The sequence below is a fragment of the Mya arenaria genome, chromosome 17, assembly GCF_026914265.1.
Source record: "Mya arenaria isolate MELC-2E11 chromosome 17, ASM2691426v1".
Taxonomy (NCBI): Eukaryota; Metazoa; Mollusca; class Bivalvia; order Myida; family Myidae; genus Mya; species Mya arenaria.
Window position 1 is genome coordinate 3,365,001 of NC_069138.1, and position 20,050 is coordinate 3,385,050.

General features: G+C 34.2%; 1 protein-coding gene across 4 annotated transcripts in view; it reads left to right on the plus strand.

Moving 5' to 3' along the window:
• LOC128224163 (uncharacterized) overlaps positions 1–407 on the plus strand; it is a 31,049-nt gene extending 30,642 nt beyond the window's left edge. For all 4 annotated transcript variants that reach the window (XM_052933890.1, XM_052933889.1, XM_052933892.1 and 1 more), the window contains one exon: positions 1–407. This exon is cut by the window's left edge. The gene's annotated coding sequence lies outside the window, so the exon portion shown is untranslated.
• The last annotated feature ends 19,643 nt before the right edge of the window (positions 408–20,050 follow it).

Sequence of the window (20,050 nt, forward strand, 5' to 3'; positions counted from 1 at the left end):
TTTAACTAGTTAGTAATTTGTTCAAATGTGAGCAGTTTTTCACTTGATTTGTGTGTATATTTAAGTTTAAATATTTTAGTTTAACTCTTTAAAACGGCGTATTGGCCTTAAGGTCTTTATCAACTCATTTTTCTTATCATCATACAACCGACTATAAATATACATTTTTTTTTATCTTGTATCAAATATTAACAAGGATTAAAAACTGTTACGCCGAAACGTGATATTAAAGAGTAAAACTAAAGTATTTATTGATAACTTATCAATTGAGTAGTTACTAGTATATCAGTGATCTTTGTGAATGTGTATTGCCTTATTTATTTGTGAATTGACTATTCATGTTTCCAGCTTAATATCAATTGTATTCTTTTTACATATTAGACAGAATAAACTTTATCATTTACCAATTTTCTCGTCTATTTCAGGCCGATTTAAAATATTACACGTACATGAAATCCTTACATTTTGTGAAATACCATAATTAGAGAGGCGCGATATGGTTTCGAAATTCGAATCGTTAAAAAACAACAACAGATAATATGTAACATATTTCCGTATCAATATTATGAAATTATCCATCTGCTCAACATATTTTTATTTATCAAAACTCAAAGACGGCCTTGGGGTTTATCATTTGCTATAAGTATTTCAATTATCAAGGTTTCGTAATTTAATACCAATTATTATGAGCTCGAGTAAATACGTTAATTGTCACGGGCACGTTTACACATCTCTATTATCACGGGTCAGATAATATTAATCATGTTTAAATTTAAATATTTTAAATTCACTCTTTAATACGACGTTAAGGTCTAAATATCAGATATTGTCAAGGATTAAAGGACATATTTCTATTATCTCTGGCTAGTGTTCTTGATTATCGCTTGCACATTGACGTATGGCGATTTTCAAAGGCTCATTGACATATCTCAATGATCAGGGGCTCATTGACGTACCTGAATTATCACGGACTCATTTACGTATCTCAATCATCACGGGCTCGTTGACGTTTATCAATTATCACGCGCTGGTTGACGTATCTTAATCATCACGTGATCGTTGACGTATCTCAATCATCACGGGCTCATTGACGTATCTCAACTTTCCCGGGCTCATTAACATATCACAACTATCACGGGCTTGTTGACGGCTCGTTGACGTATCTCAATTATCACGGGCTCGTTTAGGTATCACAAATATCACGGGCTCGTAGACGTTTCTCCATTACTACGGGCTCGTTGACGTATCTCAATTTTCACGGGCTCGTTGGAATATCTCAGTCATCAAGGGCTCGTTGACATATCTCAGTTATCACGGGCTCGTAGACGTATCTCAATAAGCACGGGCTCGTTGACGTATCTCAATTATCACGGGCTCGTTGACGTATCTCAAATATCACAGGCTCATAGACGTATCTGAATCATCACGGGCTCGTTGACGTTTCTCAATTATCACGCGCAAGTTGACGTATCTTAATCATCAGTGATCGTTGACGTATCTCAATCAGCACGGGCTTATTGACATATCTTTATCATGACGAGCTCATTGACGTATCTTAACTTTAACAGCCTCCTTAACGTATCTCAATTATCACGTGCTAATTGACCTAACTCAATAATCACGGGCTTGTTGACGGTTCGGTGACGTATCTCAATCATCACAAGCTCGTTTACGTATCTAAATTATCACGGGCTCGTAGACGTTTCCCCATCACCATGGGCTCGTTAACGTATCTCAATTTTAACGGGCTCGTTGAAGTATCTCAGTCATCAAGGGCTCGTTGACGTATCTCAGTTATCACGGGCTTGTAGACGTATCTCAATCATCACGAGCTCGTTGACGTATCTCAATTATCACGGGCTCGTAGACGTATCTCAATTATCACGGGCTCGTTGGCAAAAATATCAATTATCACGGGCTCGTTAACATATCTCAATTATTATGGGCTCGTTGGCAAAAATCAATAATTACGGGCACGTTGACGTATCTCAATCAAAACTTGGTCGTTGACGTACCTCAATTTGCACGGGCTCTTAGACGTTTCTCAAGTTTCACGGGCTCTTAGACGTATCTCAATCATCACGGCCTGTTAGACGTATCTTATGCATCACGGGCTTTTAGGCGTATCTCAAGTTTCACGGGCTCTTAGGCGTATTTCAATTATCACAGACTGTTAGACGTATTTCAAGTAACACGGGCACTTAGACGTATCTCAAGTATTACGGGTTCTTAGAGGTATCTCAATAGTCACGGGATCGTTGAGGTATCTAAATTATCACGGGCTCGTTGACGTATCTCAATTATCACGGGCTCGTTGAAGTATCTCAATTATCAAGGGCTTGGTGACGTAACTCAATATTCACGGGCTCGTTAACATATCTCAATTATCATGGGCTCGTTGGCAAAAATCAATTATCACGGGCACGTTGACGTATCTCAATTAAAATGGGGTCGTTGGCGTGTCTGTATTATCACGGGCTCGTTGGCAAAAATATCAATTATCACGGGCTCGTTGACGTATCTCAATTATCACGGGAACGTTGACCTTTCTTAATTATCACGGGCCTGTTTGCAAAAATCTATTATCGAGGGCTCGTTGACGTATCTCAGTTATCACGGGCTCGTTGACGTATCTCATTTATCACGGGCTCGTTGACGTATCTCAATTATCACGGGCTCGTTGACGTATCTCAATTAGCTCATGCTCATTGGCAAAAATCAATTGTAAAGGCACGTTGAAATAAATGAATTATCGTGGTCTAGGTAACGAATCCCAATTATCACATGCTCGTAAACGTATCTCAATTATCACATGCTTGTAAACGTATCTCAATTATCACATGCTCGTAAACGTATCTCAATTATCACATGCTTGTAAACGTATCTCAATTATCACATGCTCGTAAACGTATCTCAATTATCACATGCTCGTAAACGTATCTCAATTATCACATGCTTGTAAACGTATCTCAATTATCACATGCTCGTAAACGCATCTCAATTATCACATGCTTGTAAACGTATCTCAATTATCACATGCTCGTAAACGTATCTCAATTATCACATGCTCGTAAACGTATCTCAATTATCACATGCTTGTAAACGTATCTCAATTATCACATGCTCGTAAACGTGTCCAAATTATCACATGCTCATAAACGTATCTCAATTATCACATGCTTGTAAACGTATCCCAATTGTCACATGCTCGTAAACGTATCCCAATTGTCACATGCTCGTAAACGCATCTCAATTATCAGGAGCTCGTTCAAGTTGCTCATATATCACGGGCTCGTTCACATATCTCGAATTTTCAAGCCTTGTTATTAACATATGTATGTCACATTTTTATCACATTGATTATTACTGGAACGTTATATTTTGTCAATAACCTTGTCGTTTTTGTATACACTGAGCAAAATTTCTAATTAGTCACACGAGTTTAAAGGCAATAACTCAAAAACAATTCGATAGTGGACAAGTTTTTTTATCACGATTCAAAGATCAACTCGTCTGACACAATTACATAACATTTCATTTAATTCATTTATAAAGTGAATGATCTGTGCCAATTCATTTAATACATCTGTCAGTTTAGAAAGTCACAATTTATTTAATATTTCGTATGGCCCCCCATTTGCAGCAATCACTGCCCGACAGCGCGACCTCATGGAGCGAATGTATCTTTGAATAGTTCCCTGGAGAATCCCAGTCGATGCATGCACCGCCACCTGCTCAAGTTATCCGAGATTACCTGGTTGTGGCCCATGTCTTATGGCGCATTTGAGCGCGTCCCAAACATGCTCTATGGGGTTCAAGTCCGGACTCCTTGCTGGCCATTGCATTATTCGGATGTTGTTGTTTCTTAGAAATTGCTGCGTTGCTCTTGCGGCATGACATGGCGCATTTTCTTAGGCAAGTAACATACCTCGATTGACGGCTATGTGTGGCAGGATAACAGGTCTAAATATGTCATTTTAGTACCTTAGTGCAATCAGATTACCGTGTACCCTGACAAATGGCGTTTTGGTGTGCATAGAAATGCCTGCAAAAAACATAACGGAGCCTCCACCTAATCGTTCCTGCTGAAGTACACACTCCGCGTGGTTCAGTTCCCCTCGGCGACGTTAGACCCGCACCCGACCATCAGCTTGTTGCAACTTTACTCTCGTCTCGTCAACAAAAAGGACATTGGACCAATCAGCTTGCGTGAATCGTAGGTGACGTCGCGCCCACACCAACCGATCATGCCGATGCCTTTGCAGTAATACGATACCTTTTCTTGGTCGTCTAGATCTAATCTAGCGGAGGCGGTTACGAACAGTCTGCGGTGTAACATTTCTACCATGTAAACCCAAGGTTTGCCTCGCTGTCGACGTCGCAGGTTGAAAACGATGCCTCAAATGACTCAAAATAGTGTACCTATCCTGGCGGCGTGTAGTAACTCTAGATTTACGATTCCGCCTGCGGTCAGTGACACTTCCGGTTTGCTGGAATTTGGACCAGAGGAGCTGAATTGTCCGAAATTGTCTGTTGAGTGTTCGGGCTACTTGAAATAGAGGCCAAACTTTGAGCATGTCATAAAATGAACACCGCATTATGATTAAAAATAAATTTGGTAAAGAAATGACGTCATGAAAAATGTGATTACATACCTGTCTGAGAGATTGACAAGCTGCAACCATTCCAACCGCTCTACCACGTTCTTCTATGGTCATTCTTGCCATTTTGTTACGTTTTTCAGTTCATAAAATGTGTATTGAACAAGTGTAGATAATCATGTACGAAAACCACGGATTACACGAGAAAATTTCACGCGAAAGGTGCACACTGCTAATTCGCTACACTCCAGAGCATTTGGTCAAATATTGAATATTTTATTAGTGCAAACGATAGGTTTAGTATAATTCATACATTTAATACCAGATTAAAAAAAGAAGTTTCAAACATTTAAATTCATATCATTTTAGGCTGACTAATTAGAAATTTTGTTCAGTGTAAACAAGTTATTATAAATATCATAATACTTATCATAAAAACACTTCCGTGTACTTTTTTATTTTTATCATTTATTATTATTTGTTTTATCTATTCCTCAAGTTAATGCGTACTTTGATAAGTTTTATCATTTATGCTTTTTCTATATTCCTGATTGTTGCGATAAGTTTAAAGTTGTGCACACAACAATCACCCTGGTTTATGCCCCCAAGTATCTTTCTACTTCACTGAACGTTCCAAAGCGGTACCTATCAATCCTTATTAGCACCCCTAGATTTGTATATGTTATGTGTAGTGTGTTGTTTTATGGAGATTTGTGTTGTTGTGCCGTTTCTCTGTTCAGTGCGTGTTTGTTTTTCGAATCTTGGTCATGGGGGCTGAGCCTAAATCTAACCCTTGAACGGGGATAATGTTTAATCTTTCGACCACTGGACTTGTTTCGGATGTTATTCATATAAATACACAACATGTAGAGGAAGAAAACGTAAATGTTTGGGTAAAAATTGTGAAAGCTTGAAAAGAATATGAAATTGCACTTCCGACTTAAGGTGAAAAGCACATTAATTAAAACACTGCCATTTAACTATCTGCAATGACTTTCATTCATTTGCTTTACATATTGGGTAACCAAGCGTCATAATATAACATAACGGCATGGCATGATAAATAAAATCTGATTTGTACACCAGATACCTCACAACATAAATCATTTCGAGCACCAGGACAACCACGTATGTAAAGAATCTCTATACAGAATGAGTATATACAATATAATATATTCTTACAACTTTTAGATATTCAACGTAAGTATTTTAATACGATGTCTCATCGATAAATTGCTGACGTGAGCAAAACTTCGAGGGAACCGATGTTTCGAACGACCAGAGTTTCAATTTTTCCAGTCTGTAAGGAAATAGGTTTCAGTGTATTTTATGTTGGAGGTCGTCAAACCGACTGTTTACTGCAACACCGATTATGTGTTGCGTTGTAGAATGGCGCATATGTTCAAAGCTTGTGGTATACTAAATGTAAAAGAAAACAAAACAAAATTATAAATGAATAAATAGTTATTTTAATACGATGTCTCATCGATAAGTTACTAACGTGCGCAATACCAATGAAAATACGTAGACAGCAGATCTTATACAAAAGAGCTTTTAATCTTTCTGCACAGTGTTTAATAATTATGTTTAGATATATAAACCACAAACTACGCCCTTGTAGATCACGTTTCAGACGTAGTGGGTTTCAGATATGATCATTTGTATTATAATGAGAATAACTATCAATATCTGTTAGAAGATCTGACAAGGTTTAGACCTATTGAACAAAGCACAAGTGTGTTGAAGTTAATTATATTGAATCATAGTTGATTTAAGGGATTGCTCTTCGTGAAAATGTTTCACATTGTATTCGTTTATAAACTTGTACGACAAAGATTGAGAATCAAGTACAATATTTAATTTGCGTCCAAACCATTGAGGATTTTGCTGTTTTGGAATCGAACTATTTTTTTTCTGCTGATAGGTCGGGCTGAAGGTATATGGTACCTGTATTTTAGTTAAAACAAATATAAACTGAAACTTCGGTGAGTATAACGACAAAATGTTATTATGTTATAGTGTGATGGTACATTAAAAAACTTCGGGTAGATCATTTTAAAGTTGTTCAATCTTTCCATAGGTCTTATCTCTAAAGAAAAGATATTGTGCTCGACTCCTTAACTTATTTCAGTTTCGATGCAGCGTCAGTATATTTTATATGAAGATAGAAGGAAATGTTCGGGACCAAGTCCCTACCTCGAGGGACTCGAACGACTGCCTTTTCGAATGACCGCAGTTTAACTGTAGTTACATGTTTTCCAAAGATTATCAAAATTAATCTTAGAAAAACCATGAAGGAGGTCATATACTGATGGAACCACGAAATGCATAGTTTGTTAGTTACACAGCTATTGAGGAAAGGGTAAAATGTAATAATACAATGAAATCTACAGGAACAAGCCCAGTAGCCAACCCTTCCTCAGTGCCTCTTTTTAAAGGCATACTACCTGGGAACACCAGAAAATAAATAAGACAGTCACAGACAAAACAAAATAGCACACACACATAGCATGTCTTTATTTATGAATGTCCATACTCATACATCAAAACATATGTATGAGCAAATTTCGTGGTTACCTCCTTCAAAACTGCTACTATGTATGCCTTACTGCCTATTGCTTAACGATTAAGGTATCTTATGTAATTTTTATTACCAGCTGCTTACACGTATGCCTTACTGCCTATTGTTTAATGATTAAGTTATCTTATGTAATGTTCATTACCAGCTGCTTACACGTTTGCTTTACTGCCTTTTGCTAAATGATTAAGTTATCTAATGTAATGTTTATTACCAGCTGCTTACACGTTTGACTTACAGCCTATTGCTAAATGATTAAGTTATCTTATGTAATGTTTATTACCAGCTGCTTACACGTTTGCCTTACAGCCTATTGCGAAATGATTAAGTTATCTTATGTAATGTTTATAACCAGCTGCTCACACGGTTGCTTTACTGCCTATTGCTAAATGATTAAGTTATCTTATGTAATGTTTATTACCAGCTGCTCACACGTTTGCTTTACTGCCTATTGCTTAATGATTAAGTTATCTTATGTAATGTTTATTACCAGCTGCTCACACGTTTGCTTTACTGCCTATTGCTTAATGAGTAAGTTATCTTATGTAATGTTTGTTACCAGCTGCTCACACGTTCGCTTTACTGCCTATTGCTTAATGATTAAGATATCTTATGTAATGTTTATTACAAGCTGCTCACACGTTTGCTTTACAGCCTATTGCGAAATGATTAAGTTATCTTATGTAATGTTTATTACCAGCTGCTTACACGTTTGCTTTACTGCCTTTTGCTTAATGATTAAGTTATCTTATGTAATGTTTATTACCAGCTGCTTACACGTTTGCTTTACTGCCTATTGCGAAATGATTAAGTTATTTTATGTGTGATGTTTATTACCAGCTGCTCACACGTTTGCTTTACAGCCTATTGCTTAATGATTAAGTTATCTTATGTAATGTTTATTACCAGCTGCTTACACGTTTGCTTTACTGCCTATTGCGAAATGATTAAGTTATTTTATGTGTGATGTTTATTACCAGCTGCTTACACGTTTGCTTTACTGCCTATTGCTTAATGATTAAATTATCTTCTGTAATGTTTATTACAAGCTGCTTACACGTTTGCTTTACTGCCTATTGCGAAATGATTAAGTTATCTTATGTAATGTTTATAATAAGCTGCGTACACGTTTGCTTTACTGCCTATTGCTTAATGATTAAGTTATCTTATGTAATGTTTATTACCAGCTGCTCACACGTTTGCTTTACTGCCTATTGCTAAATGATTAAGTTATCTTATGTAATGTTTATTACCAGCTGCTTACACGTTTGCTTTACTGCCTATTGCGAAATGATTAAGTTATCTTATGTAATGTTTATAACCAGCTGCTCACACGGTTGCTTTACTGCCTATTGCTTAATGATTAAGTTATCTTATGTAATGTTTATTACCAGCTGCTCACACGTTTGCTTTACTGCCTATTGCTTAATGATTAAGTTATCTTATGTAATGTTTATTACCAGCTGCTCACACGTTTGCTTTACTGCCTATTGCTTAATGAGTAAGATATCTTATGTAATGTTTATTACCAGCTGCTCACACGTTTGCTTTACTGCCTATTGCTTAATGATTAAGATATCTTATGTAATGTTTATTACAAGCTGCTCACACGTTTGCTTTACAGCCTATTGCGAAATGATTAAGTTATCTTATGTTATGTTTATTACCAGCTGCTTACACGTTTGCTTTACTGCTTTTTGCTTAATGATTAAGTTATCTTATGTAATGTTTATTACAAGCTGCTTACACGTTTGCTTTACTGCCTATTGCGAAATGATTAAGTTATTTTATGTTTGATGTTTATTACCAGCTGCTCACACGTTTGCTTTACAGCCTATTGCGAAATGATTAAGTTATCTTATGTAATGTTTATTACCAGCTGCTTACACGTTTGCTTTACTGCCTATTGCGAAATGATTAAGTTATTTTATGTGTGATGTTTATTACCAGCTGCTCACACGTTTGCTTTACAGCCTATTGCTTAATGATTAAGTTATCTTATGTAATGTTTATTACCAGCTGCTTACACGTTTGCTTTACTGCCTATTGCGAAATGATTAAGTTATTTTATGTAACGTTTATTACCAGCTGCTTACACGTTTGCTTTACTGCCTATTGCGAAATGATTAAGTTATTTTATGTGTGATGTTTATTACCAGCTGCTCACACGTTCGCTTTACATCCTATTGCTTAATGATTAAGTTATCTTATGTAATGTTTATTACCAGCTGCTCACACGTTTGCTTTACTGCCTATTGCGAAATGATTAAGTTATTTTATGTGTGATGTTTATTACCAGCTGCTTACACGTTTGCTTTACAGCCTATTGCTTAATGATTAAGTTATCTTATGTAATGTTTATTACCAGCTGCTTACACGTTTGCTTTACAGCCTATTGCTTAATGATTAAGTTATCTTATGTAATGTTTATTACCAGCTGCTTACACGTTTGCTTTACTGCCTATTGCTAAATGATTAAGTTATCTTATGTAATGTTTATTACCAGCTGCTCACACGTTTGCTTTACAGCCTATTGCTTAATGATTAAGTTATCTTATGTAATGTTTATTACCAGCTGCTTACACGTTTGCTTTACAGCCTAATGCAAAATGATTAAGTTATCTCATGTAATGTTTATTACAAGCTGCTTACACGTTTGCTTTACTGCCTATTGCGAAATGATTAAGTTATCTTATGTAATGTTTATTACCAGCTGCTTACACGTTTGCTTTACTGCCTATTGCGAAATGATTAAGTTATCTTATGTAATGTTTATTGCCAGCTGCTTACACGTTTGCTTTACTGCCTATTGCGAAATGATTAAGTTATCTTATGTAATGTTTATTACCAGCTGCTTACACGTTTGCTTTACTGCCTATTGCGAAATGATTAAGTTATCTTATGTAATGTTTATTACAAGCTGCTCACACGTTTGCTTTACTGCCTTTTACTAAATGATTAAGTTATCTCATGTAATGTTTATAACAAGCTGCTCACACGTTTGCTTTACTGCCTTTTACTAAATGATTAAGTTATCTTATGTAATGTTTATTACCAGCTGCTTACACGTTTGCTTTACTGCCTATTGCTTAATGATTAAATTATCTTCTGTAATGTTTATTACAAGCTGCTTACACGTTTGCTTTACTGCCTATTGCGAAATGATTAAGTTATCTTATGTAATGTTTATAATAAGCTGCGTACACGTTTGCTTTACTGCCTATTGCTTAATGATTAAGTTATCTTATGTAATGTTTATTACCAGCTGCTCACACGTTTGCTTTACAGCCTATTGCTTAATGATTAAGTTATCTTATGTAATGTTTATTACAAGCTGCTCACACGTTTGCTTTACAGCCTATTGCGAAATGATTATGTTATCGTATGTAATGTTTATTACCAGCTGCTTACACGTTTGCTTTACTGCCTATTGCTTAATGATTAAGTTATCTTATGTAATGTTTATTACCAGCTGCTTACACGTTTGCTTTACTGCCTATTGCGAAATGATTAAGTTATCTTATGTAATGTTTATTACAAGCTGCTTACACGTTTGCTTTACTGCCTTTTGCTTTATGATTAAGTTATCTTATGTAATGTTTATTACCAGCTGCTCACACGTTTGCTTTACTGCCTATTGCTTAATGATTAAGTTATCTTATGTAATGTTTATTACCAGCTGCTTACACGTTTGCTTTACTGCCTATTGCTTAATGATTAAGTTATCTTATGTAATGTTTATTACCAGCTGCTCACACGTTTGCTTTACTGCCTATTGCTTAATGATTAAGTTATCTTATGTAATGTTTATTACCAGCTGCTTACACGTTTGCTTTACTGCCTATTGCTTAATGATTAAGTTATCTTATGTAATGTTTATTACCAGCTGCTTACACGTTTGCTTTACTGCCTATTGCTTAATGATTAAGTTATCTTATGTAATGTTTATTACCAGCTGCTTACACGTTTGCTTTACTGCCTATTGCGAAATGATTAAGTTATCTTATGTAATGTTTATTACAAGCTGCTTACACGTTTGCTTTACTGCCTTTTGTTTAATGATTAAGTTATCTTATGTAATGTTTATTACCAGCTGATCACACGTTTGCTTTACTGCCTATTGCGAAATGATTAAGTTATCTTATGTAATGTTTATTACCAGCTGCTCACACGTTTGCTTTACTGCCTATTGCGAAATGATTAAGTTATCTTATGTAATGTTTATTACAAGCTGCTTACACGTTTGCTTTACTGCCTATCGCTTAATGATTAAGTTATCTTATGTAATGTTTATTACCAGCTGCTTACACGTTTGCTTTACTGCCTATTGTTTAATGATTAAGTTATCTTATGTAATGTTTATTACCAGCTGCTCACACGTTTGCTTTACTGCCTTTTGCTTAATGATTAAGTTATCTTATGTAATGTTTATTACCAGCTGCTTACACGTTTGCTTTACTGCCTATTGCTTAATGATTAAGTTATCTTATGTAATGTTTATTACCATCTGCTTACACGTTTGCCTTACTGCCTATTGCTAAATGATTAAGTTATCTTATGTAATGTTTATAACCAGCTGCTTACACGTTTGCTTTACAGCCTATTGCTTAATGATTAAGTTATCTCATGTAATGTTTATAACCAGCTGCTTACACGCTTGCCTTACGGCCTATTGCGAAATGATTAAGTTATCTTATGTAATGTTTATAACAAGCTGCTTACACGTTTGCTTTACTGCCTATTGCGAAATGATTAGGTTATCTTATGTAACGTTTATAACAAGCTGCTTACACGTTTGCTTTACTGCCTATTGCTAAATTATTAAGTTATCTTATGTAACGTTTATAACAAGCTGCTTACACGTTTGCTTTACTGCCTATTGCGAAATGATTAAGTTATCTTATGTAATGTTTATTGCCAGCTGCTTACACGTTTGCTTTACTGCCTATTGCGAAATGATTAAGTTATCTTATGTAATGTTTATTACCAGCTGCTTACACGTTTGCTTTACTGCCTATTGCGAAATGATTAAGTTATCTTATGTAATGTTTATTACAAGCTGCTCACACGTTTGCTTTACTGCCTTTTACTAAATGATTAAGTTATCTCATGTAATGTTTATAACAAGCTGCTCACACGTTTGCTTTACTGCCTTTTACTAAATGATTAAGTTATCTTATGTAATGTTTATTACCAGCTGCTTACACGTTTGCTTTACTGCCTATTGCTTAATGATTAAATTATCTTCTGTAATGTTTATTACAAGCTGCTTACACGTTTGCTTTACTGCCTATTGCGAAATGATTAAGTTATCTTATGTAATGTTTATAATAAGCTGCGTACACGTTTGCTTTACTGCCTATTGCTTAATGATTAAGTTATCTTATGTAATGTCTATTACCAGCTGCTCACACGTTTGCTTTACTGCCTATTGCTTAATGATTAAGTTATCTTATGTAATGTTTATTACAAGCTGCTCACACGTTTGCTTTACAGCCTATTGCGAAATGATTATGTTATCTTATGTAATGTTTATTACCAGCTGCTTACACGTTTGCTTTACTGCCTATTGCTTAATGATTAAGTTATCTTATGTAATGTTTATTACCAGCTGCTTACACGTTTGCTTTACTGCCTATTGCGAAATGATTAGGTTATCTTATGTAATGTTTATTACAAGCTGCTTACACGTTTGCTTTACGGCCTTTTGCTTAATGATTAAGTTATCTTATGTAATGTTTATTACCAGCTGCTCACACGTTTGCTTTACTGCCTATTGCTTAATGATTAAGTTATCTTATGTAATGTTTATTACCAGCTGCTTACACGTTTGCTTTACTGCCTATTGCTTAATGATTAAGTTATCTTATGTAATGTTTATTACCAGCTGCTCACACGTTTGCTTTACTGCCTATTGCTTAATGATTAATTTATCTTATGTAATGTTTATTACCAGCTGCTTACACGTTTGCTTTACTGCCTATTGCTTAATGATTAAGTTATCTTATGTAATGTTTATTACCAGCTGCTCACACGTTTGCTTTACTGCCTTTTGCTTAAAAATTAAGTTATCTAATGTAATGTTTATTACCAGCTGCTTACACGTTTGCTTTACTGCCTATTGCTTAATGATTAAGTTATATTATGTTATGTTTATTACCAGCTGCTTACACGTTTGCTTTACTGCCTATTGCTTAATGATTAAGTTATCTTATGTAATGTTTATTACCAGCTGCTTACACGTTTGCTTTACTGCCTATTGTTTAATGATTAAGTTATCTTATGTAATGTTTATTACCAGCTGCTTACACGTTTGCTTTACTGCCTATTGCGAAATGATTAAGTTATCTTATGTAATGTTTATTACAAGCTGCTTACACGTTTGCTTTACTGCCTTTTGCTTAATGATTAAGTTATCTTATGTAATGTTTATTACCAGCTGCTCACACGTTTGCTTTACTGCCTATTGCGAAATGATTAAGTTATCTTATGTAATGTTTATTACCAGCTGCTCACACGTTTGCTTTACTGCCTATTGCGAAATGATTAAGTTATCTTATGTAATGTTTATTACCAGCTGCTTACACGTTTGCTTTACTGCCTATCGCTTAATGATTAAGTTATCTTATGTAATGTTTATTACCAGCTGCTTACACGTTTGCTTTACTGCCTATTGTTTAATGATTAAGTTATCTTATGTAATGTTTATTACCAGCTGCTCACACGTTTGCTTTACTGCCTTTTGCTTAATGATTAAGTTATCTTATGTAATGTTTATTACCAGCTGCTTACACGTTTGCCTTACTGCCTAATGTTTAATGATTAAGTTATCTTATGTAATGTTTATTACCAGCTGCTCACACGTTTGCTTTACTGCCTTTTACTAAATGATTAAGTTATCTTATGTAATGTTTATTACCAGCTGCTTACACGTTTGCTTTACTGCCTATTGCGAAATGATTAAGTTATCTTATGTAATGTTTATTACCATCTGCTTACACGTTTGCCTTACTGCCTATTGCTAAATGATTAAGTTATCTTATGTAATGTTTATAACCAGCTGCTTACACGTTTGCTTTACAGCCTATTGCGAAATGATTAAGTTATCTCATGTAATGTTTATAACCAGCTGCTTACACGTTTGCCTTACTGCCTATTGCGAAATGATTAAGTTATCTTATGTAATGTTTATAACAAGCTGCTTACACGTTTGCTTTACTGCCTTTATCGAAATGATGTAGTTATCTTATGTAATGTTTATTACCAGCTGCTTACACGTTTGCTTTACTGCCTATTGCGAAATGATTAAGTTATCTTATGTAATGTTTATTACCAGCTGGTTACACGTTTGCTTTACTGCCTATTGCGAAATGATTAGGTTATCTTATGTAACGTTTATAACAAGCTGCTTACACGTTTGCTTTACTGCCTATTGCTAAATGATTAAGTTATCTTATGTAACGTTTATAACAAGCTGCTTACACGTTTGACTTACTGCCTATTGCTAAATGATTTAGTTATCTTATGTAATGTTTATTACAAGCTGCTTACACGTTTGACTTACTGCCTATTGCTAAATGATTAAGTTATCTTATGTAATGTTTATTACCAGCTGCTTACACGTTTGACTTACTGCCTATTGTTAAATGATTTAGTTATCTTATGTAATGTTTATTACCAGCTGCTTACAGGTTTGCTTTACTGCCTATTGCTAAATGATTTAGTTATCTTATGTAATGTTTATAACAAGCTGCTTACACGTTTGCTTTACTGCCTTTTACTAAATGATTAAGTTATCTTATGTAATGTTTATAACAAGCTGCTTACACGTTTGCTTTACAGCCTATTGCGAAATGATTAAGTTATCTTATGTAATGTTTATTACCAGATGGTTACACGTTTGCTTTACTGCCTATTGCTAAATGATTAAGTTATCTTATGTAATGTTTATAACAAGCTGCTTACACGTTTGCTTTACAGCCTATTGCGAAATGATTAAATTATCTTATGTAATGTTTATAACCAGCTGCTTACACTTTTGACTTACTGCCTATTGCTAAATGATTTAGTTATCTTATGTAATGTTTATAACAAGCTGCTTACACGTTTGCTTTACTGCCTTTTACTAAATGATTAAGTTATCTTATGTAATGTTTATAACAAGCTGCTTACACGTTTGACTTACTGCCTATTGCTAAATGATTTAGTTATCTTATGTAATGTTTATTACAAGCTGCTTACACGTTTGCTTTACTGCCTATTGCTTAATGATTAAGTTATTTTATGTAATGTTTATTACAAGCTGCTTACACGTTTGCTTTACAGCCTATTGCTAAATGATTAAGTTGTCTTATGTAATGTTTATAACAAGTTGCTTACACGTTTGCTTTACTGCCTTTTACTAAATGATTAAGTTATCTTATGTAATGTTTATAACAAGCTGCTTACACGTTTGCTTTACAGCCTATTGCGAAATGATTAAGTTATCTTATGTAATGTTTATTACCAGCTGGTTACACGTTTGCTTTACTGCCTATTGCTAAATGATTAAGTTATCTTATGTAATGTTTAAAGCAAGCTGCTTACACGTTTGCTTTACAGCCTATTGCGAAATGATTATATTATCTTATGTAATGTTTATAACCAGCTGCTTACACGTTTGACTTACTGCCTATTGCTAAATGATTAAGTTATCTTATGTAATGTTTATTACAAGCTGCTTACACGTTTGCCTTACTGCCTATTGCTAAATGATTAAGTTATCTTATGTAATGTTTATTACAAGCTGCTTACACGTTTGACTTACTGCCTATTGCTAAATGATTAAGTTATCTTATGTAATGTTTATTACAAGCTGCTTACACGTTTGCTTTACTGCCTATTGCTAAATGATGTAGTTATCTTATGTAATGTTTATTACAAGCTGCTTACACGTTTGCTTTACTGCCTATTGCTAAATGATGTAGTTATCTTATGTAATGTTTATAACAAGCTGCTTACACGTTTGCTTTACTGCCTTTTACTAAATGATTAAGTTATCTTATGTAATGTTTATAACAAGCTGCTTACACGTTTGACTTACTGCCTATTGCTAAATGATTTAGTTATCTTATGTAATGTTTATTACAAGCTGCTTACACGTTTGCTTTACTGCCTTTTGCTTAATGATTAAGTTATCTTATGTAATGTTTATTACAAGCTGCTTACACGTTTGCTTTACAGCCTATTGCTTAATGATTAAGTTATCTTATGTAATGTTTATAACAAGCTGCTTACACGTTTGCTTTACTGCCTTTCACTAAATGATTAAGTTATCTCATGTAATTTTTATAACAAGCTGCTTACACGTTTGCCTTACATCCTATTGCGAAATGATTAAGTTATCTTATGTAATGTTTATTACCAGCTGGTTACACGTTTGCTTTACTGCCTATTGCGAAATGATGTAGTTATCTTATGTAATGTTTATAACAAGCTGCTTACACGTTTGCTTTACTGCCTATTGCTAAATGATTAAGTTATCTTATGTAATGTTTATAACAAGCTGCTTACACGTTTGCTTTACTGCCTTTTACTAAATGATTAAGTTATCTTATGTAATGTTTATAACAAGCTGCTTACACGTTTGACTTACTGCCTATTGCTAAATGATTAAGTTATCTTATGTAATGTTTATTACAAGCTGCTTACACGTTTGCTTTACTGCCTATTGCTTAATGATTAAGTTATCTTATGTAATGTTTATTACAAGCTGCTTACACGTTTGCTTTACAGCCTATTGCTAAATGATTAAGTTATCTTATGTAATGTTTATAACAAGCTGCTTACACGTTTGCTTTACTGCCTTTTACTAAATGATTAAGTTATCTTATGTAATGTTTATTACCAGCTGCTTACACGTTTGCTTTACTGCCTATTGCGAAATGATTAAGTTATCTTATGTAATGTTTATAACAAGCTGCTTACACGTTTGCTTTACTGCCTTTATCGAAATGATTTAGTTATCTTATGTAATGTTTATAACAAGCTGCTTACACGTTTGCTTTACAGCCTATTGCGAAATGATTAAGTTATCTTATGTAATGTTTATTACCAGCTGGTTGCACGTTGGCTTTACTGCCTATTGCTAAATGATTAAGTTATCTTATGTAATGTTTATAACAAGCTGCTTACACGTTTGCTTTACAGCCTATTGCTAAATGAGTAAGTTATCTTATGTAATGTTTATAACCAGCTGCTTACACGTTTGACTTACTGCCTATTGCTAAATGATTTAGTTATCTTATGTAATGTTTATTACAAGCTGCTTACACGTTTGCTTTACTGCCTTTTGCTTAATGATTAAGTTATCTTATGTAATGTTTATTACAAGCTGCTTACACGTTTGCTTTACAACCTATTGCTTTATGATTAAGTTATCTTATGTAATGTTTATAACAAGCTGCTTACACGTTTGCTTTACTGCCTTTTACTAAATGATTAAGTTATCTTATGTAATGTTTATAACAAGCTGCTTACACGTTTGACTTACTGCCTATTGCTAAATGATTTAGTTATCTTATGTAATGTTTATTACAAGCTGCTTACACGTTTGCTTTACTGCCTTTTGCTTAATGATTAAGTTATCTTATGTAATGTTTATTACAAGCTGCTTAGACGTTTGCTTTACAACCTATTGCTTTATGATTAAGTTATCTTATGTAATGTTTATAACAAGCTGCTTACACGTTTGCTTTACTGCCTTTTACTAAATGATTAAGTTATCTCATGTAATTTTTATAACAAGCTGCTTACACGTTTGCCTTACATCCTATTGCGAAATGATTAAGTTATCTTATGTAATGTTTATTACTAGCTGGTTACACGTTTGCTTTACTGCCTATTGCGAAATGATTAAGTTATCTTATGTAATGTTTATAACCAGCTGCTTAAACGTTTGCTTTACAGCCTATAGCGAAATGATTAAGTTATCTTATGTAATGTTTATAACAAGCTGCGTACACGTTTGACTTACTGCCTATTGCGAAATGATTAAGTTATCTTATGCAATGTTTATAACAAGCTGCTTACACGTTTGCTTTACAGCCTATTGCGAAATGATTAAGTTATCTTATGTAATGTTTATAACCAGCTGCTTACACGTTTGCCTTACGGCCTATTGCGAAATGATTAAGTTATCTTATGTAATGTTTATAACCAGCTGCTTACACGTTTGTTTTACAGCCTATTGCGAAATGATTAAGATATCTTATGTAATGTTTATAACCAGCTGCTTTCATGTTTGCTTTACTGCCTTTTGCTTAATGATTAAGTTATCTTATGTGTAATGTTTATAACCAGCTGCTTACACGTATGCCTTACTGCCTATTGCTTATTGATTAAGTTATCTCATGTAATGTTTATAACCAGCTGCTTACACATTTGACTTACTGCCTTTATCGAAATGATTTAGTTATCTTATGTAATGTTTATTACAAGCTGCTTACACGTTTGCCTTACTGCATATTGCTAAACGATTAAATTATCTTATATGTGATGTTTATTACAAGCTGCTTACACGTTTGCCTTACTGCCTATTGCTAAATTATTAAGTTATCTTATGTGTGATGTTTATTACCAGATGCTTACACGTTTGACTTACTGTCTATGCTAAATGATTAAGATATCTTATGTGTGATGTTTATTACAAGCTGCTTACACGTTTGAATTACTGCCTGTTGCTAAATGATTAAGTTATCGTATGTGTGATGTTTATTACAAGCTGCTTACACGTATGCTTTACTGCCTATTGCATAATAATTAAGTTATCTTATGTGTGATGTTTATTACCAGCTGCTTACACGTTTGCCTTACTGCCTATTGCTAAATGATTAAGTTATCTTATGTGTGATGTTTATTACAAGCTGCTTACACGTTTGACTTACTGCCTATTGCTAAATGATTAAGTTATCTTATGTGTAATGTTTATAACCACCTGCTTACACGTTTGAATTACTGCCTATTGCTAAATGATTAAGTTATCTTATATGTGATGTTTATTACCAGCTGCTTACACGTATGCCTTACTGCCTATTGCTAAATAATTATGTTATCTGATGTGTAATGTGTATTACCAGCTGCTTACACGTTTGCCTTACTGCCTATTGCTAAATTATTAAGTTATCTTATGTGTGATGTTTATTACCAGATGCTTACACGTTTGACCTACTGCCTATGCTAAATGATTAAGATATCTTATGTGTGATGTTTATTACAAGCTGCTTACACGTTTGAATTACTGCCTGTTGCTAAATGATTAAGTTATCGTATGTGTGATGTTTATTAAAAGCTGCTTACACGTATGCTTTACTGCCTATTGCAAAATAATTAAGTTATCTTATGTGTGATGTTTATTACAAGCTGCTTACACGTTTGACTTACTGCCTATTGCTAAATGATTAAGTTATCTTATGTGTGATGTTTATTACCAGCTGCTTACACGTTTGACTTACTGCCTATTGCTAAATGATTAAGTTATCTTATGTGTGATGCTTATTTCCAGCTGCTTACACGTTTGACTTACTGCCTATTGCTAAATGATTAAGTTATCTTATGTGTTATGTTTATTGCCAGCTGCTTACGCGTTTGACTTACTGCAAATATTTTTTTCCCAAAACAAGCATTCAATGCATTTAAACACAACCATTTTACCTAGCATAACAACTCTCAGATAAACTTCGTGATAGACCAGTCACCTTGTATGTATAATCGTCACAACTGGGCCATGGCAAAAGGCTCCGATTGTTGTAAATCTATGCACCGCAGCCTTGCGGGTGCTCTTCGTGTATAACAGTTTATATCATTATGTTTTTACAGTATGAAATGAAGAAAA